General features: G+C 38.1%; 1 long non-coding RNA gene across 6 annotated transcripts; it reads right to left on the bottom strand.

Moving 5' to 3' along the window:
* Nucleotides 1-1,167: 1,167 nt before the first annotated feature.
* Nucleotides 1,168-14,518, bottom strand: LOC145497965 (uncharacterized). 6 transcript variants are annotated; one of them, XR_014050759.1, is made up of 4 exons: nt 14,162-14,518; nt 8,678-10,885; nt 7,916-7,992; nt 1,168-5,366 (listed from the first exon to the last, which is right to left on the bottom strand). It is a non-coding gene; the product is annotated as an uncharacterized LOC145497965 (long non-coding RNA). The 6 variants fall into 6 exon arrangements; XR_014050758.1 differs by having other exon boundaries at nt 8,678-10,888; XR_014050757.1 differs by lacking the exon at nt 14,162-14,518 and having other exon boundaries at nt 8,678-10,026; nt 10,809-10,880.
* Nucleotides 14,519-17,860: the final 3,342 nt, after the last annotated feature.

The raw sequence follows: 17,860 nt of genomic DNA on the forward strand, positions 1-17,860 counted from the left end.
ATCATGGTCGTGTAAGCAAATTAATGCGCGCGCCAAAGATAAGCATATATTTGCGGGTTTATATGGCTTCCGTTAACGTTTACGTGTAACTTTTAAAAGTTGTACGCCGGGCGTGAAGGAAAAATAGTTCAGTTAATTAGATACTGTTGAATTTCGAAGACTGTTTTCCAAAAGCAGTTCTTGACTGGTCCAATTCCAATTTTCCGACCGATAAGGCAGCCAATCGGAAGTTCTCTTTTCATCGCAGACCAGTTTGCCATATCATCGTATCTATAACAAAATTCTCGATCGTGAGTGGTTCTCCGCGCGCCTATTAGTTACGTAATCGGCGCGCGATCATGTGGGTGTCCGATTACAGTAATCGAATTGAAATTTTTTGTAATTGGATACCTTCGCACATCAATTACGCGTGCTTTAATGGCTTCCTTCGCAATGTTTCGTACAGTTTTCAGAACTTACGAGAAGCGCTACGGACGTTTTCGCTCAAAAGAAGTCCTCAAAAGACATTTTTAATTCCGAAATTTGTTGTAGATACGATTAATTAGTAATTGGACTTCGTGTCGTACAATTCAGGGAGTAATCATGCTCGTAATTTCAAATCGGCCTCGCGCCTCGCGCGATTACTCCCTGACTTGTACGAATTAATTGGCCCAATTACTGTTACTGATGATTATTGTTGTTTTCACTTATCGATCTGTTGCTTATTGTTTACCCCCGAAGAAATGTTGTCTAAGTGTCATTGTCACAGATGGCTGATCATTGAACTGTTTTCATTTCAGTGGTGATGTGATTGTGAGGACTGTGATGACGGCTTATTGTTGATGATCTCAGCTTGGATTGATCAATTGTACACGGATGAAGTTTGAAAGAAACCCAAGCGGATTTGTTGATATATCTATCAGTAGTAATAACAGGTTCGGTAGCTCTAAGTTTAGGAAATAGATAGACCGGATTAACGATTCCACTGTCTAGATTTCATTTGCACTTTATTGAATGAGAAATAGTAGCACCAGTTTAGCGAGCTGTAGTCACGATAGCTTTCATACATAATTTCTAGCTTCAAAAATAATTTTCTTGAATGATCAAATCAAATCAAAATTACAGTATAACCTCGACCTAAAACCTCGAAGGCACTTAGAAAAAAAAAATTGTTTATCGGCGTTGTTTTTCTCGTTATAAAAGCGTTAAGTTGAAATGAGTGGATTATTTGTGCAAAGTAGTTGCTATATCTCCACTTGCAAGTATATGGAAAACTGAATATGTTGCCAATAGTTTGTTCTTAGATATAAGAGAGTTTTAAGCAAACCAACGTTGAAAACAAAGGCTTTTTTGTGCACGTGCGTTAGAAATCTTTGTACATTTCTTAGCCGTCCTTTGCAAAATAACAACGTGATATGACAAAGTTTTGCTTTTTCTGGAGAACCTGAATCACGACGGTGAATTATCAATATTTCAATTTAGAACGCTGCCCATTTACTTATTGAGCTGAGGATAGTTTTAACCCCGATAGATTCTGAATAGATTTAGAGATACGTGATATTCTCAGGTAGAGTGCAAAAGGGGATTTCAGACCACGTGGCAATACTCTTGGTTGAGTGGTTCCGCAGTAAACTTTGACAACGTTATGACGAAATTTATCATCAATAAGAAGACAGACCCATAAAAAACTGACGTCAATTTGTTTGTTTACAATAACAAGACCCCAAAATGGTCAAATGCCGGTAATAAATGAGGGGAAAAGACGCCGTAAACTTTCCGTAAACAAAGATAAGTGAATTTTATACAAAATAACGCAAGTATTGTTGATAGCTTTTCTCGCTTTTTGATTGGCTACTTAAAAAAGTCCATAAAATCTCATTGGTTAAAAAGTTGACAGTTTGACAGCTGAAAGTTGAACTTGAAAGCTTTATCCGTCTGTAGTCTTATTGATGATAAAAATGAGCCAATCAGCGCGCGAGAAATTAGGCAGTTATTGTAAAACAAACTTTTTCCGCATGTATAGGCCCCCCTTTTCAGCTGTCCTGTTTTGTTCAATGCTCATAAAGCCATTAAAATTCACGCCCGTTGACGGGCTTAAAATAACGTGATAGTGGAAAAAACGCTGTTCTATGAGTTGCAGACGCTTGCTGTCCTTGTTGCTTAGCTTAAACTCTCGTATTATTTCTTAATGTCCAGGTATTAATAACCGTCGAGGGCATTCGTTTTTGCAGTTTTAACTACAAGTAATGATTGTTTATATTTTAAAAAACAAGATGTTCTGCCATAAAAGGGCCATCGCCTCACGCCTCGTGCATTGACATTTCGCACCTCACAGATGCGAAATGCAAATTCAGAGCTGTTCGAGACACCACATAGAACTCGCTTGGTAATTTAATAAGAAAAAAAATTATGCAAAATTCACATTATATTTACGACAACTTTGGAAGTTCCAAAATACGCTGCGTTTATAGCGGAACTTGTTTATGCGTGGTTTGTTGTGCCGAACTAGAACATCTGTGTAACGTGTGATCAGGTTGTAACCTCAGACTAGTGGTATTCAAGTCGAATAGAGCTGTAGCGGTTAATCATCTCATTGACTTACTTTCTAAGTAAAAGAACACAAAAATAAATGTAAATAAGGGAAGCTTGACGGAAAGCTTTCCATTATGGTTACAGTAATGATGAATAAAACTTTGTTATTACTAGTCGAGGAGCATTGTTTTCTTGTTTCACGTACTCGGCAATTTTACACATTCACGTACTAAGAAAAGCAAAGTTGAAAAAGACGCCTTCGAGTGGCTCTTGCATAACTTACAAATTCTTAAATAGCCTACTAGCCCCTTAGGGATTCACGCCTAAAATACTTCTGCAGTTAACACGAATCATACACAGTGAACATACTCCAGTGTAATTAGTGAAACGTTACAAAATATACCTTTAGACATCGTGTTCAACCATCTACCACTACCAATTTGCTCGAAAAACACTGCAGCTTTCTTATGTCTTATCCGCATGCGTATCTGGAAGAGGATCCATTGCCATCTACCACAAAGATAGAAAAGTCTATTGGGACTTTTCAGCTCCATAAGTCTATTGCGCATGCGTGTCTGTTAAAGGATACCTTCCGTTATCTACCATAAGGATGGACAAGTCTAAAAGGCATTTGTTATAGTCTTTTCACTTACTACGCAAGCGTATTGTGAAAGGATCTTTGGCCATCTACCACTTGGGTAGAAAACTCTTCTTGGTATAGAAGTAATTGATTTCTTCTGGGGGGGTGTTGGAGGGGGATGGTGGAGGATCTACCCCAGATGTTTTACTTTTTCAAGGATTGAACTTTTTCCTTTCAAGGTAGAGCCGAAAACCAGGGGTCCTTAATGTGGAAAAGCAACAACGCGCATGCGTACTATTAAACGTAGATGTCCCACAAGGATGATGAACTAGTGAGAATAGACGGTAAATTGAAATGTTAGGGTGGTGGAGGGGGTTTGGGATGGACAAGGTCCAAAAAAGGGTATTTTTTTTGTCCAAAAAGAGAATTTTTTGGTAGTGTATAGAGTAAAAGATAATGTACAATGTAATGTACAATGTAATGTAACGCTACCCCCACCACCACGTCCAGTGAGAGCAATTTCCTATATAGTAATAAAGTGTCTTGTCCTTGTGGTACACGTTTGCCAAAAGCGCATGCGCAATTTAAATACAGAATCAATAACACTGTTTCTTTGGGTGCATTACATCGACGACATTCTCCGGTTTCAAGTGACGAATTGAACAGTATTTTCCGGTATTTGACTTTTTCTTTTCTTTTCTTTACTTGACTTTTGTATTTCTTTTTCTATAAAAAGTATTTCGCTTTTTCTCCAAGATCTTCCTGAATTCTGGGTTGAATGGTTTGATTTTCGGAAATTCAACCATTTCCGGATTTTCTGGAAACTTTTATGCAAGAGAGAGCACATCGTTATTTTGGGCTGAATTTCAACACCCACCCAAAAGGTTTCAATTACTTCTTTATCTACTAGAGCTTTCTATCCATATGGTAGATGCTGGAAGATACTTTCACAAATACGCAAGCGCAGTTAATAAAAACACTTAAAGAATTTTCAATCTTTATGGTAAATGAAGGCACATACTTTTGCAGCTACGCATGCGCATTACACATACGGACTCTGACTGAATTGTTAAAGAGAATTCAATCCAAATTTTCTTCATCCCTGGTAAAAATACATACAAGGTGTGCAACCTGCCCGTTGAAACTAGGATGGTATTTAGAGTTGAGACCCAATAACTCTAGCCCCGGTAACTCGAATCTAGCGCTAACTCGAACCAAAACAGATTTCCCTGCGTTTGCTTGACATTTCTTGCTATTTTACCCTTGGAAACAAGAACCCTCGGGCGCTCTCCATTCGACCAAATATTCCGGTGTTAATTTCCGGGTTTAATGGTTTAGAGGGCTTAATGAGTGGCACAATGGCTTTGCACGCGTTATAAATCTTTGTACATTTCAGGGTCAACCTATGCATATTTTATTTAATTGGAATTAAACGCTTTCTTGACAATTTAGTTGTCGCTATCATCTATTGACAGGCAAGTGGCAAGATTCTAAAGTAAAGTATTAATCCATTTTCGAATACGCGTCGCCGTCATCCTTGCGTGAGATGTCCAAAACGCTGACATGATCGCGGCCAAAAGAACTAGCGCTGAATAGAAAATTGCGAATTTACCTGATTTCCGAAAAAGAGGACAACCTTCTGAGGTATGCCCAAATTTTCGAACATTTTCCCTGGAAATTTCCTTTCCATTTGATTTTCATCCCGGAATTTTCGGTTGAATAGTTCGCTTTTCGGAAATTCCAAAATTACTCGATTTTCTGGACATTTTCCCGGGAAATTCCCATACCATTTGACTCCGTATCGAAAATTTCGGAATTTTTAGTCGAATGGAAAGCGCTCCTCGATAACTCCAACATCTCAATAACTAAGAGATTTTTTTTATCAATTCGGGTCATTTTCTCAGTTATAAATTTATCCTCGTCCCTTCATTTCTGAATTACGATTTGCTATGTTGGCAATGTATTGTTCCAGTTTTACTCTTTCCCTGAAGTTTTACCTTTTCGGGAGTCATAGGGGTGGCATGCATTCGTTTTTTATAACGAATTCCCTTCTTATTGAGCTGATAATGCAAAGACACAACACATTTCAGTGATTTAAAATCTTTAATTCAGCAACCTCAACACTGACATGTTTCTAGTCAATTGACCATTTTCTTCAGAATGTCTAATTTTCCTGGAAACCACGGTATTCTCAAGTGAGATGGCACTTTCCCGTGAAGACTACAGACTACAGACGAAGTTGTTTGAAGAAGATCATGATGAGAAGCCGTAAATCCTATCAAAGTATAAAAGAATTCCAGTTAGTAGAGGTTTTCTGAAACGCAGTTTTAAGCCAGTTGGCACTTCCTCGCCGATGGATAAATACTAGTAATTTATTTTAAGATGGTGCTACAGTAATGGTAAACTTGGTGGACAAGTCTTTCACAAGTCACCGTATCAAGGCTATAACCTGATAGAAACACCCCTAATTTAGCTTTAAGCGCTTATAAACTCCAAAACGAATCGGTGATCCCTCCATCCTATATTATATAATTAGATTATTCGCTCTCGATTTCTATCGCGTGATGGTTGACGAAGGTGCAGCCCGAGTCGACTTTCAGGCATAGAAATCGACAGCCAATAATCTGATTGTTTTAATACAAATCTACTAGTCGTTCAAAAATATCTTCAAATTCTCTTCACAGACACCTCGAAAACGCAAAGAAGCGGCCGTCATTTTGTTAACAAGCGCACACTGTTATGCTACTCACTATCTACAAAAGAATAGATAGTGATTAGCGTAGCCAATCAAAGAATGGCATTCGTGATAGAACGCCAGTAGATTTATACTAAATATCGATTTGCGGAGCTTATCATTCAATGGAGTGTCAGTTGTTAACTTGTTAATTTGTGTCCTGTTTGGTTGATGATTCTCAAATCAGTTTGAAATAGTGTCGGAGACACCTTTTAGCTGCGATACAGTCGGCCGTGAGCTGTAGTGAGCTATACTTTGCCCGCTGCTGTGCCCTGAAACGGACTGGAACATTCGCATCGGAAAGCAAGGTTATGTGTTTATTTAAACTGATTCTAAGAAGCGGTTTTGATGTTTCATTCCAGACAATCACTGTGTCAACAATTATTTTGAGACTGAGAGTTCAATGTTTTAAATAAATTAATCTCATAAACATTTTGTTCATCGGGTTTGTTAAATTCGAGATAAAACAATGGTTCTCCGCTTACCAAGACTAATTTTGTGTTTGGTTTAGTCTCGCTCGACTGCCGACTGAGACTGCTCGAGTATTTTTTCTGTGTCATTTTCTAAAACAGAAACGGCTTTATCTTTCCTCTTCCTGCTAGACTATGCTTCTGGTAGCTGTCCAATGCCTGGACAAGACTTTCTTGTACCTTATCTTTTGCGCAGTCATGTAAAATATTATCTAAATTCTCAAAACTCTGCGTCATTTTAAACACAGAGGGAAAAACTTTGAAATGATGACGTCAATCGTGCATCTGTCCTCTAATAGATCATAGGCGAGAACCAATCAAAATGCGAGAATAACCTGGGTTATTATATAATAAGCAATTAGATTATGAGCTCGAGATTTCTATCGCGTGATAGTTGACGAGGGCGCAGCCCAAGTCAACTATCACGCATAGAAATCGAGAGCGAATGATCTAATTGTTTTAGTATAAATCTACTAGCCGTGCAAAACTTTATCTAAATCCTCTTCACAGACACTTCGAAAACGCCAAGAAACGGCCGTCATTTTGTTAACAAGGGCACACTGCTACGCTACTCACTGTCTATCACAGAATAGCTAGTGAGTAACGTAGCCAATCAGAGAACGGCATTCGTGATAGAACGCTACTAGATTTATACCAAAACTTGATAGAAACACCGAACATGTTTGCTATTTCTTAATTATAAAATAACTGAGCCACTACGCGCGCGCTCTCATTGGTCTAAAGGCGTGTTTAGATGAGAGTATGTAAACACAGTTAACGTTTTAGATTCGCGGGTATCGTATAATAGAAAGGTAAACGCTACTTTTCGGTCAATACAAGCTGATGCGATCAACGGGACGCAATGGACTAGCGCAATTGCCATTCTGGACTAAAGCACTAAGAAGAACTGAAAATGATCCCCGTGTCATCCACCCTTTTTATAATCGAACTATACACTTGCTAAAAACAACTTTTCATTATAAGGCAAGATAGCCTTGAGGTAAATCCAACCATTCTGATTGCCTCTTTCTTGGTCAAGATTTTGCCATACGGACATGGACCGTGTATTTTTTGTTTCCGAAAGCCGGTCTTAGGTGCATCAACACCTACTTACTAACCTAGCTTGCTCGAGCCGTACTGGGGAATTTGCCCACGGTCGTTTTTGTACGGAACTCGCTGCGCTCGGCGGTCAACTGCCACGACCTCCGACCTCGGGCATTCAATACTTCCCCAGCCCTCGCGCTAGGTCAGTAAGAGGTTACTATTAACGTTTTGCAAAAACTGTGCATGTGACAAAAGAGGCAAACCCAAGACGTATGGATTATGTCAGGCCCGAGGGGGGGGGGGGGGGGAGGGAGGGGTTCTCTCATACATGGGCTATATAGGTATGTGCGGCCCCAACGGGTAGGGTTTTTCAGCCGTTTTGGTCATAAGTAGGGTATCGATTTTGGCCATTTTGGTCTTTAACAGGGCATTTCAAATGTTTCATCAGCAAGATGCAGCAAGAGATTCCAGTAGACGTACATTACATGTATCTGTATATTGCAATAACTACCAATATGAATATAATAGGATACATTGCGATGTTTAAAATTCATTAAGAAGGTAAAGCTGACCTACCTGCAAACTTGGCACTTAAAACAGACCCACTGATCCAACACAACTGCACAACAATTATGTGGCCTGGTTCCATAGTCCTATAATGGATTTTGTGACAGTCAATGGTGACAAATAATTCACGGAATTTACATATAGAGATTTAAGGAGGCTGGCAACAGTTTCCAGCACTTTTCTAACAACTGATGCTACTAACAATAATGGTATATTTCAAATTTCCAATCATTGTTCAACAAGTTGCGGTCATCCTTTTCATATAACAGGTTACCATAGCAACAATATGACCTGCTAAAAACACCCTTAATCTTAGCTTTAAGCTCTTATAACTCAAAAACAAGCTCGATGACCCCCATTTTATATAATGGAATTGTGCTAAGCATGAAAAGATGCAACGTTTTGCAAAGTTTAAAAAATTCTTTGAAGGGGACTTAAAGCCACCTTAAATTTTACTTTAAGTAATTTTGACCAATGATTGGGAATTTGTAATATACCATTATTACAAATTCTTTTACTACTTAACTATATTAAAAAATAATTCTATTGTTCATAACACTATTTAAAATGACTTTAAAATAAAGTGGATAGCATACTATTATGCTCTCCATTGCCTTGTACTTTGCATCAATGGCTGAGAAATACTAGCCTACAATAGCTTTACTTTACTTTTCATGTCTGCCAGTCCTGCAGTCTACAATCTGTGGTCTGCAATCAGTATAATTTGGCTGTACACTAGTAGAAACACACCGTAGCAATGGTCATATTTACCTTTTCAACTGACCATATTACGACTAGTGTAGCCCATATCTTCCAAATGGAGCTTATGGAAATGGCCCAAGATAAGGTCAAGCCAGGTATGTGAATGGCTCTTGAAGCTGTTCCAAATAAATATAACAAATAAATTATTACCACATTATTTCATATATATCTATCTCCATATAATTAATAAATGATGATCCTCCTTTCCATTGACTACTATATCTTGTGCTCTGAGTAATTACAGTTCACCTGTGATTACTCACAAGGGAAAATCCAGGTGCAGATTATATGTGTATTACTATGCCATAACCAGAAACTACAACGTTGCTCACAGAACTTGTACAACCTGAAGGAGTGATCCCAAGTTGTGTTCTCCACCTTCAGGGATGATCAATTTTATGGGTAGAGATCAATGTTTCAATTTGTAGCAATGTCATGCCACAAAGCATGACCTAAGAAAACTTCACAGGCCTGGTTGGTACTCCAAATAACAAACAGGGATTATATTAACATTTAGAATTAAAATAATTGAACTTACCTTTGACTGGCTTCTCATCTGGTTTAAGTTTTTTCACAGGTCAGTTAGAACCTGTGGGGTGAAACCTCCTGTGATTACTCACAACAGAGCAAACCCATGGAACTAGCAATGACATGCCTCAACCAAGCAACACAACATTTAAAAGTCAAACAACTTTTAAGACCTAAAGGAACACAACAGTCAGCTCCAGCTGTCTGAAGTGATTTCCATGTTGTGTTAGCCACCACCTCAGCTGACCTCATGGGTGGTGCTCTACATTTGGATTTCTGGCATTGTCAAGCCACCATGACCTCAGATAACTTTACAGGTCTGGTTGGTGCTCCAAACAATGAACAACTATTTTATAGATAGACAGAATTACGATAAACTTACCTTTCATAAATTTCCCCTCTGGTTTTAGTTTTTTCACAGGTCAGTTAGAACCCATGGGGTGAAACCTCCTATGATAACTCATAACAGAGAGAAACCATGCAGCTGACAATGACATGACCTGAAGGAACACAACATTCAGCTCCAGCTGTCTGAAGTGATTCCCATGTTGTGTTAGCCACCAACTCAGATGACCTCTTGGGTGGGGCTTTATGTCTGGATTGATGGCATTGTCAAACCACCATGACCTCAGATAACTTCACAGGTCTGATTGGTACTCCAAAAGAAAAATACGGATTATATTAACATTTAGAATTACAATAATTAAACTTACCTTTCACTGGCTTCTCATCAGGTTTAAGTTTTTTCACAGGTCATTTAGAACCTGCCGGGTGAAACCTCCTGCGATTACTTGCCACAGAGCAAAACCGTGAAGCTGACAATGGCATGCCTAAACCAAACAACACAATGTTTAAAGGTCAAAGTACATGTACTTATAAGACCTAAAGGAACACAACAGTCAGCTTCAGCTTCCTGAAGTGATTCCCATGTTCTGTTAGCCACCACCTCAGATGACCTCATGGGTGGGGCTCGACATTTGAATTTCTGGCATTGTCAAGCCACCATGACTTCAGATAACTTCACAGGTCTGGTTGGTACTCCAAATGATGAACAATCATTTTATTGTTAGTAAGAACTACGTACAACAAACCTCACCTTTCACTGGCTTACCCTCTGGTTTTAGTTTTTTCACAGGTCAGTTAGAACCCGTGGGGTGAAACCTCCTACGATACCTCGAAACAGAGCAAAACCATGAAGCTGACAGTGGCATGCCTCAACCAAACAACACAATATTTAAAGGTCAAACTACTTATAAGACCTAAAGGAACACAACAGCAGCTCCAGCTGTCTGAAGTGATTCCCATGTTGTGTTAGCCACCACCTCAGATAACTTCATGGGTGGAGCTCTATGTTCAGATTTATGACATTGTCAAGCCAGCATGACCTCAGATAACATTAGAGGCCTGGCATGTATTTCTGGAGATAAACACTTTAATCACTGCTTAGAATTTTATAGACTTACTGTCAATGACTTTCCCTTTGGTTTTTGTTTTTTTCACAGGTCAGTTAGATCCTGTGGGGTAAAACCTTTTCCGATAATTTACTCACAACAGAGGTAAACCACAACCTGGCTGTAATTTATCTCACCCAAACATTTAAAGGTCAACTTACTGCCCAACTACACATACAAATCTTTCTGTTTCCATTCCTTTTCCTTCATTTCTTGTAACTTCTAAATTTTCTTTTGCCTGCTGATCGAACACAAAAAAAATCTTGTCATCTGTCAGGGGTGTTTTGATTCTTCCTCAAATAACCTACAGTACCGCTCGGAACTAAACAGACATTAAACGCGCTTTCTTAATGAACCCCTTACACGAAAAAATGGCCCGCACATTTTTGCCAAAGCGTTAGGGCCACATGTTTTTGCCAACGTGTTAGCCTTTGTTATTCATAACCAATATTCCTTTTGTGATGCATTGTTATGGCGAACAAAGCACGACTTCCGTTCAAAACAAATGCGTGATTTGTAAATCAAAATTCAAATCAAAACACAGCAAATAAACAAGTGCAGTTGAAAATTTTACTGTTCAAAGAAACCGCTTTGTACCGCTACCACTGAAATAAGGTGCCTTGATGTTGACAAGATGACAAACCATTGCAATTAGCCTGAAACTTTGAACTTGCTCATCCAAATGTGACAGCTAGTGTTGTGACATGCATATTATTTCAAAGTGTACGCTTCTTTCACGTCTTCCGTTGAGTGTCCTGAGTATCACTGTAACTTACTTTAATACTAAATAATTTGAAAGGCATTACGCTGCACAAGTTATCATGGCATTCATACTCAGGGAAAATTTCGCTGTATCAGATGGAAATAATGACATACAAGTACTAACAGGAATTATGCAAATCATGACAAAATGAACAACAGATTGAAAGCTAGACGATTTCAATTAACCCAGCGCCTGATATGAGACCTAACTGGGGAAAGCTGTAAGTCTGTAAATTACACAAGGAGGAAAAAACCTTCTTATGCCTTCGAAGGTAAACCACCAAAGAATAAAAGTTAAAGGTTATTAAATGGTGATCAGTTCCACTCAGTTCAAGCAATAAAAGTAGCCCATTGAATGAAAATTATGATGTCCATTGCAGTGTTTACATAGCATCTCTCGTAGATGTTAAGGCCAATGATTTTACATTTACAAGAGATATTTGATGCCTTGATATTTCCTTTTTCCACCAGAGTCACACAAAACAAAAGTTGCCTCAAATTTGAAGGGCTTTTTCATTCCGAAAGGATGAAATATTTTATTCGCGATGGAATGAATGAAAACAAATCGTGTATGTAATTATTCTAGTTTGTGTGAATATCGTGGACGTTGATAACAGCTGGAACGAGAGAAGTACACATTTGCTAGTCTTGTCAATAGTCTTTTCTAGCATCGGCAAAGAAAAGTTTCATCCAACCTTATTGTTTGAAAGCGCTACTCAGTCTACTTCTTATAATATTGTTTTATTTGAAACCGCAAAACATATTTTCGGGAATGAATGACTTAAAGCAACATTGTGTGAATTAAAACAAACATTGTGAAGTATATATGAAATAATTCATATTTGAACTGCTGTTGTAGATGAAAGTGAAGAATGATCATCGCAGTATATTTCCCAGTTTAAGCAATTGGAAAGAAGAAGCCTGAAAAAAAAAAATCAGGGCTTCAAAGGGATTTGAACCCATGACCTCCATGATACCGCTGCGATGCTCTACCAACTGAGCTATGAAGCCACATATTGGGAGCGAGGTCAATTAATTGAGTTCATATCTTCCCATAAGGAGTGAAATGATGTGAAGTATATATGAAATAATTCATATTTGAACTGCGGTTGTAGATGAAAGTGAAGAATGATCATCGCAGTAAATTTTCCAATTTAAGCAATTGGAAAGAAGCCTGAAAAAAATTAGGGCTTCAACAGGATTCGAACCCGTGACCTCCATGATACCGGTGCGATGCTCTACCAACTGTCAAGTTTTTTGAACAACCGTGCCCTTGAGTTAAGATTTTTATAGTATGCCAAAGCTGAGAGAATTCATCCACTACAAAACCAAAACATTATTTTGCTTGGCATTTAAACAAATATCGAATACTCTCAGAGGGGTTCAACTGTAATTTGTTTGGACTTTAGTCTATGAGAATTGGCTCCAGAGTCAAAGTACGGCAAGTGTCAAAACATCGAGATTTTGTAGTAAGCCCAAGCTTGAAAATTTCTTCAATTACAAAGCCAAAATAATACTTGAAATTGCTTGACATTTCTAAACACTATTCTAAGAAGAATTGAATTAATTTTGTGTTGAAATTCTATAATAATTTCAGACTGCTGGGTATCTAGGTTTTTGAAAACACTTCCTGGCTCCCAGGTGTCTAGACATAATAACAATCTTCAGAAATAAAAAATTCCCGGTGTCATCTGTTGTCTTTTTCACAGTGCCATTTGAAAGCTCCGTTATCTCTATCAAATTATGCTGATTTTTCGAAATGCAAATCATTTTATTCGTAAGTTGGATGAATCCAAACAGACAGAACAAACTGGTCTGTATGTAACAGCCGTTATATTCAGCCAGTACAAAAGAATTAGAACTTGTCTGCTCCTTGAAAACACATCATATTCATATTGAATGTTATCTTCAGAAAGGTTGTTAACTTCCTTTCACACAGTAACAAAAGAAACGAACAATAACCAAACTCATACATACTAATACGTTCACTTTAACGAGCTATAACACGAAGTCCAAACGCAGTCTCTAACGCAGCAAAACGCGCACCTGCGTTTATCCTTCGTGTTAAGAATGCACATTCAATGTTTGCTTAGTTCTGAGCGGTACTGTATAACTCAAAAGATGAAGTGCCCACATAAGACAAGGAACAGAGCTTTCAATAAGGGCCATAACCCGTAACACCTGTTAGTGCTGAGCATGTTTGATGGGGCCTTGATGTTAGGGGTGAACTGGCCTATAGTTGATACAATTCACCCATAAAGTGACAAGTTTGCAACGGGTGTGAAGATCAAGGCTACAGGTGAATTAAAACTTAATGACAGCCCTGAGGAAACCCTGCAACTAATATTATAGTTTATTGCAGTCATCATGCTCAAAATGTCAGGTCACAATACAGTCAACTATACAGTGATATATTTGATGTACAGCCACTGCAAACAACAAAAGGACTTGTTAGGAATTGCAAGCCTCCTTAGTCCTACCATTTGGGATTCTTAACAAGTTTAATTTCTGTTTGTAAAATTGCATGCAGTGTCCTCCATTAGCACAGCAATACTTAAATAATACAAAGCCACTAATGCTCAAGTTAAAATTTAATCTCAGGAACTTAATAAATCTGCTCCTGCAATACTTCAACTTCAGATCAATATGTCCATAAATAATTCTGTTGCAAATATAAACTGTCGGTTAGTCTCACAGAAACAAATTAATTTACAATGAGTGACAACATAAGAAAATGTCATTTTGTGCTGACCTCGAAGTTAACAGATGCTTCTTGGGTTCATCTTTCAGATCTTTATATTTCCGCTTCTCGCTCGCCTGTTATTGTCCGCCATCTTAGTCGAGCCAATGAATGGGCATGGTGACGAGGTCTTAGTTGTTAGGTACCAGGCTGATCTGTTCACCCGCATTACACGAGCTGACCTGTGATAACATGCACCCATTGGAAACGTTTCTGGCCAAGAACTATCATTGACTGGACACAAAGATGAAGGCCAACATCTCTGATCTGACCACATTTATTTGTTATAATTTTATTCCATTTTAGTTGAGCTTTCCCTACTTATTTTTGTATTTAAATTTTGTTTATTTAATCTTGCACCCATGACACCGGGTAACTTTGCAAGAATCCATTGTAAAGATATATGTAAAAATGCTGTACCCTGCAAGATATAAAACACTTACTTCATTACAAAATTGTACAACTTAGCATTTCCTTGACAGAAACTTAGATAGGGTGGTGCCTCTCAAACTTGACACAGTGTCAGATATAACAGTCATAATAAGTGTTCATTTCCCTGTAATATACCCTGTTCACCGAAGACGTCATGACTCAGAGATCTATATAATCGAGTTACAACCAATCTGGAATTACTATAGGCAAAAAAAGTAATTCTTCCTCCCTAATCAAACCTTTGGCGAAAAAAAGCCACAAGTCAGAAACAGAAAGCGGCATAGCCTGCGAGCAGACGTCTACCATGTGAAACGGAAAATAGACTACCGCACACAGATGCTAAATACCTGGCAACAGGAGCTCCTGATCACCTGGGACCGTGTTGTTCGAAAGGTTGTTAACGCTAACACAAGATTAAAAGTTAACCGAAGAATTATTTTTTCTTGTATAAAAATGTTTTTCACTGATTATGTTCCGTGTAGTTTTAAATTATTCAAACTCAAAATTGAAGGACAAATAATATAAACAGAAAACCTCACCGAAAAGTTACAAAACTGCATCAAAATTATAGTTAATCCGGGCTTAGCTCGATTGGGCTTTGAACAACCCGGCTCCGGTGGTAAATAGTCAATCAGCAAAACCGTGAGATCTTTTCTTTGTGTTTCATATCATGAACCTTTAGCATATTACAGTCATGTTTGAAACGCAGCATACATAACAAGCCCTCGGTTACAACCTACTCTCCCACCCCAAATAAACCTGTCAGACGAAAGCTTTTTTTAATAGAAAACATCAAGGGTAAGTCTTAAACTTTTCAACATCCAACGAATTAAGAAACTGATACCAACTGATACCAACATCGCTCAACGGGAATTTTACGACACTTCAGTGTTCATTATTCATGACCACTGGGTCGAGAGCTTATAAAAGGGTAAGCGTTATTTCGTCTGCTTGGTGCATCCTACAGTTATGTTGACGCAGGAGTAATGCATCTGTTATAAACCTGTTTTAACCGAAGTACGCATCTTAAGAGACCTTAAAAGACGCGCACTTCGTTCGGTTTTAAGTTTTTAATGGGCATGACTTCTGTCGAAAATGTCAAAAGCCAAAAAACATTTTTACGTGAATGGAAATCTAAAACTGATGGCCCAATATTTCTATGAACCTTCACTTGTGCGTTCATGAATACTGTTAAGGTTACCGTATACCCTTACAGGTGTCTCACATCCAAGCGATGTAGCGCGTCCAGCTTGAACTGTAGATACCTAAAGCCCTATATCAAATTATAAGAGCTTATAGAGGTGGCTATCAACCTATATCGAGAATTTTAATATAAATTGAATTGTCGAAATTTTTATGACCTCTAAATTCGAGCGTCCGAATCTCCTTTTGAAAGCTACAAGTCAAAATTAATTTTGTTTTTCGCTCATCTAATTTGTCTCTCAGCAATTAACGCACCCAAAGGGCTAAAAAAAACACGTGTTCACCATTTGCATATTCAATTTCAGTGAAAAGGAACATAAAATTTTCGAAATAGGATTAAAAAAACATGGAGTAATCCTTGAAAAAATCGCTATCGGAGAAAAAAATATTTGGGAAAAAATTCGCCGACACGGTCTTGATTTTTAGATATCAAACTAGCTACTGTTCAAATTTGAGGGCAAAGGAACAATTTCCCTTTGACATGTAGCTTTCAAAAGGGACCCAAAATATGATTTGGAAGCTCACATTTAGAACTCGTGAAAAATTTGAACAATTCATTTTATTTCAAAATTCTTGGTATAGTGTGTTAGCTAGCTCTATAAGCTTTAATTTGATATAAGGGTATAGCCATCTACAGTTTAAACCGGACGCGCTACATCGCTTAGACGCGAGACACCTGTGAAGGTGCCCTAAAGGTTTACGGTAACCTTAAGCAATTTGCAGTAGCAGGTTTGTACTAAGAGAGACAAGACACGTTGTGACTTGTACAATTAGAGTTCTTGAGCTACAGAGCTAAGGTTATGTAAAACCTAACGGCCTAGCGGAGAAGATGTCTGATTTTAAATTTCATATTATTTTAAATTATAAAAGTATATTATGTGTTGTATTTTACTTTCAAGTTTGATTATGCATATTTCATCCACTTTAACTTGTGGGTTAATTAAGTATTAATTAGTTACACACGACCCCTCAAGCATGTAATGCTTTTAATCTCATCGTGTTTAAATAAAGGATCTTACTTACTTACATACTTACTTACTTACTCACTAATTTACATTTGAAAGACGAAAGTAGATATCAGTAATTTTAGCCATTTAAGGTCCGGTTGCAAGTCTGCGGAATTCTACCGGTATAATTAGTTAATCGTGTGTAAATAAAGATGGCGCCTTCTTTAATATAATTTAGCATTTCGACGAAGTTCCACTTCCACTTCTGGCCGTTATTTTCTTCTTAATTTTCCGTGCCAGTGAAGTTCTCTCAGTATGAAGTTCAGTGTCGTTTCAGGTAGCTAAGCGAAAAGTTGTATTTTTGCGACAGTTCTTCAATGCCTTTTGCCTGCTTTTTTCCACTTGTTTTGAAGGGACAAACGAGGTGTACCAAAGACTATGATAGCCCTCGCGGTCTTTGTACAGGGCAAATTTATGACTTTCCGAGAGTAACTGGTCTACTTCGAATTCAGGCTCGTCTTCACCGTCCGCCATGTTTTTTTTTTTTATTTGCCGCGTTGCCGCGATTCACGACAACCAATCACAAGCGTTGAATTCAAATTTGTTGCGATACAAGTTGTAGCTTCAGGGGTAATACGAGCAGCAAAAATAAAATTTGTTGCAGAAAGTAGAACTCGAGTCTACTTTGCGCAACATGTTGCCTCAACTTGCAACACTGTATTTTGCTGCGAGACAAGTTGGTCACAAACGTGGTAATACGCGCAACAATGTGTTTCAACTTGCAATGCAACAATGTTGCGAGACAAGTTTTAGAAAAATGTTGCCCGTATTACGGGACCTTTAACAGAGGCAATGAATAAATCTGCCCTTGTCTATTTCTGTAGTGCTAGCCTTGCATTTTAAATTGATTTATTGAGAGAACTACTCTACTTCTGAAGATCCAGAATAGGAAGAAGAACCTTTAATTAGCTATTCGTTAGTCCTGTCCCTGTGGTCGGTAGAAAGGCTAATTCACTGCCACGCTAACAGGTAACAAGAATAAATAGAGTCAGTGGGAAAAATTCATAGATTACTGTGTGTCCAATTTAAGGCAAACTCACTTCCTATTGCCAATGGCTAAAACGTATTT

Source organism: Orbicella franksi, chromosome 1 (genome assembly GCF_964199315.1).
Source record: "Orbicella franksi chromosome 1, jaOrbFran1.1, whole genome shotgun sequence".
Lineage (NCBI taxonomy): Eukaryota > Metazoa > Cnidaria > Anthozoa > Scleractinia > Merulinidae > Orbicella > Orbicella franksi.